The following is a 4,344-nucleotide window of genomic DNA, read 5'->3' on the forward strand; positions in this document are numbered from 1 at the left end:
TTTGGTCCCCATGAAATGACCAATTCACGTGATTTATGGACGTGTTTTTCACGTTACTTTTGGCACGTGATATTTTAGGTGACTTTTTGGTCCCCATGAAATGACCAATTCACGTGATTTATGGACGTGTTTTTCACGTTACTTTTGGCACGTGATATTTAGGTGACTTTTTGGTCCCCATAAACTGTCCAAAAGACGTGCTTTTTACGTTAATTTTGGCACGTAATATTTAAGCAATAATTATGCTTTATAATTACAATTATAAATGTTTGGATTCGTGTAAAGAAAAAAAACTCAACGTCGAGGAAATATTTAATACGTATTAAAATACATGGTTTTATTAGTCAGTATATTAGTTCTTGACATAAAATTTTTTAATTTGTAATAAAAGCTGCACTTTTGTTAAAATATCCTCCTTATATCCAATAAGTAATAAGTACGAAGTCGTAGATCTGCAACTTACGAAGAGCACGCTTCAAACTTATATATCAATTCTCCCATAAAAGCACGCTTCAAACATAATCTAACGAATCAGTCGATATTTTCTTCAATAAGAGCACGCATCAAACTTTATCTAATGAATCAGATTTAGCTGAAAAGAAACGAATAAAATCTTAAATAATAATATGATTATTTAATAATTATCTTAAATCACAAACTTTTAAAACAAATCTTACTTTGAGAGTTGCTAACTACTTTTGGCAACAAGATTTTCTAGTGTGTTATTTGTTTTCTTTTATCTAAATCATTAAATAATTTTAAGAAAACAATACTACATACAGTGTAAAAAAATAAAAGTCATTTGCCTTCTAATTTTATACTCTGATTGCTAAAAAAGTAAAAAAGTATTTAATAAAAAGATGTAACAAAAAAGTCGACAGATGATTAAAAAAAAAGAAATACATAATAAAAAATACAAGTTTAAAAAAATATTTTTTATCTATATATATCTATATCTAATATCTATCTATAGATTTATCTATATCTATATCTATATAAAGTTAATAACTGATGGGCGTGATTAGAAAAAGACCTGTACTCACCTTATGTGATAACATCTGTGTACTATGTGATAACATGATATTTTGTTTTCTTTGTTTTCCATCTTCTTATATTTGCATCTTTTTCTGCATTAACTTGTTCATACATTAACTCACTAGATGCAAAGGTGACAGCCCACAAAGTTGCTTTAAATGAGTAATCTACAAAGTTTTGAACAGCATTAAATGTCATTTTAGAATGCACACAAAAATTAAAACAATTTATAAAAATGTAATAGTTATCACATAACCACAAAGCATTATAGTGGGGATTTTATATTATGATTTTCCTTATCCATGGTCAGATTTTCACCTTGAGGCTCCTTTTGCTGTGGAAACATTCACCACGGCTAAGGAGCCTCATCTACCCCTAATTATATATAATATATTAAGTATAAAACTAAAAATATGTATAATAAAGTATTGTCAAATTAGGTCACCAATAAATTCAGAGTGCTGAAAATTCAACTCAGAATCAAGTTGCATTCTCCAACAAGATATGAATTAAATCAAATTCTTACTACAGAGTGCAAGAGTGCAGAGTTACAAAAGAAGACAAAGAGAGGGAAAAGTGAAATTTCTCAAACTTTAAAAGTTAAAAGGTTATTGGGTCGTACTACAGAATGATATTCCTAGGCAATAACATAACAATACCATTGGGTCTTCCTAGTCAATAATATTTTATGCAGAAATTATCATTTGTCATGTGGCTTAATAAATTTAATATTAAATAAGTTATAATAACTTATTTATTATCAAATTAATTACATTGACAAGTTTGACAGTCTAAAATAATATACAATATGGTAGAAAAAAAAGTATACCTTGTAGTAGGGTTTGATCTTTTGTGTGTTGCAATATGAGAATTATCTGCCATAACGTTACACAATTTTGAACTAAGCTTTATAATATATTTATTAAACCTAAATCGATAAAACTTAGTTATAAGATAATATATTTGGATAAAATATTATATATGTGACATTTTATTTTTGTCAAAAATGCATTGTGACGTTATAAGATATCTTAAGCCCTACTTTTTAAATTAATTATTATAAAATTACAATGCAAAATAATTACATTATTATAAAAGTAAAATAAAAAGTAATTACAATAATGAATATATAAACTACATATTTCATGTAATCATTATATTTAAAATATCCGGAAAAAATTTACGGAGAATATCCTGAAAAAATTCAGAATATTTACCCCCTCATTTTTCCCTTAATTTTGCATTCGGCCAAGTTGCTTCTCAATTTTTTAAAAACTTTTCTTAATTTTTGTATGAATGATGACTTAAAACAACATAAAAACAAATAGATGAATAATATATACTTGTTATATGTTGTAATATAAGTTGTATGTATGGAAAACTTTTCAGATATTTGGAAAAAGATAAATTTCAGAAAAATATCTGGTATTCCGGGAATATTCCGAATAATCCCTGAAACTAAATTATAAAAAAATAGTAAATAAAATAAAGAATATCTTTCCAAGTTTCTAACCACAGGTTTTTATTATGAATAAAAAAAGTTCCAAAATACACAATATTTTGGCAACGTAACATTCACGTTTTAATCAAGTAAAATTGTCAACTGGACAAGGTCACCTAAAATATACATGATTGAAACATGAAGAAGGAAACGGGGTAAGAGCAGCCATCAAACTTTATCTAATGAATAAGTCGATATTTTCTCCAATAACAGCTCACAACACCAAATTTAGCTCAAAAGAATCAAATAAAAACTTAAATAATAATATGAATATTAAATAATCATCTTAAATCACAAATTTTTAACACAAATCTTACATGGTAAGTCACCAACTGTTTTGGCAACAAGATTTTCTGGCGTTGCTATTACTTTGATCTAAATCATTAAACAATTTTTAAAAAAGCAATGCTATACTTGAGAGAAACTTGCTTTACATATTGGAAGGTCGTCAACATTGAAAGATAAGTAAAATGCAGTTTTAAATACAATAGCATCATAATTATGTTTTTGTTGGGAAAACATCGAACAAATCCGCGTTAATAACCTGTTTTATATTGTACATAATAACAATAGTAATAAAAGTCATATAATATATATAATAATAATTTCATATAACTCGAATATATATATATTAATCATATAATATTTAAATAATATTAAAAAAGGAAATAAATAAGTATTAACCCTTTTTAACAAGTAAAGCACGAGATCAAGATGTCATATATTATAAAAAGATAAAGTATTTAATAACAATATATACATATATCAATAATAAATAACATAACACATTTATTTATTGATATTATCTTGGATAAATTCTTTAACCTTAATGATAAAAACCAAATAAAGAAAGAAAATCTATTTTGGGTTTTTATCTAAACGACTCTTGAGTAATAATGTATGCAGAAGTTCTAGAGACATTATTATTGCTCAAGAATCAAGAAAAAGTTCTGCTAGAACTTATAATTTGTCCATGTAGCTTACTTAATTTAATATTAAATTCGTTATAACATAACTTATTTCGTACTAAATTGAGTAAGCAAAATGGACAAATTCGCCAGTCTAAAATATATATCATAAAATAGAAAAAAAGCATACCTTGTATTTGAGTTTAATCTTATTTGTGTGGCAAATAGGGACGTCAAATAGGGTACTAATTTATTTAACTTAATTTGATATAATTTAGATATTAGATATTACAACTTAAAATATATTGTTCTTTTTAGTTCTGTTTTAAATGCATTGCGTTAAAAGATATTATATAGACCAATTTCTTTTTTTAATTATGATAATACTACAATAAAAATTAATTATATTATCATAGAAGTAAATAATTATAACTAATATAATGAATACAAAAACTATACTATAAAAAAATAATTAATATAATAAAAAATATTATTTCATATTTCTTATGCCAGTTTTTTTTGAGAATAAAAAAAGTTCCGAAAGACGAGATATTTTGGCACGTAACTTTCACGTGACTTTCACGTAAAATAGTAACCTGGACGAAGTCACCTAAAATACACGTGATTGAAACGTGAATAAAACGTTGCGTGCCTACTGGGAATCATCAATTTCTAAAAAAGTCTTCTAAATCTAGAAACTCTGATAAAAACGAAAAAAAATGTTTTAAAAAAGTTGGTGGAGGTCCCGTAGCTCCTTGACCTTTTTCTCCCGGCGTCGTTGGCCCTGCTCTATAATAGAGCCTCTAATGCACATTTTAAAGTTTGTTCAATTTTGTGTTGAATTGACTTTTGAACCATCCTCAGCACTTTCATCAGTAATTTTTACTAGTTGATGGTTTA

At 26.1% G+C, this 4,344-nt stretch overlaps 1 long non-coding RNA gene across 1 annotated transcript; it reads right to left on the reverse strand.

Moving 5' to 3' along the window:
- Positions 1-307: 307 nt before the first annotated feature.
- LOC136075283 (uncharacterized) lies at positions 308-3,804 on the reverse strand. Its single transcript, XR_010635803.1, has 5 exons — positions 3,635-3,804; positions 1,865-2,911; positions 1,044-1,202; positions 678-740; positions 308-592 (listed from the first exon to the last, which is right to left on the reverse strand). It is a non-coding gene; the product is annotated as an uncharacterized LOC136075283 (long non-coding RNA).
- Positions 3,805-4,344: the final 540 nt, after the last annotated feature.

Source organism: Hydra vulgaris, chromosome 01, assembly GCF_038396675.1.
Source record: "Hydra vulgaris chromosome 01, alternate assembly HydraT2T_AEP".
Taxonomy (NCBI): Eukaryota; Metazoa; Cnidaria; class Hydrozoa; order Anthoathecata; family Hydridae; genus Hydra; species Hydra vulgaris.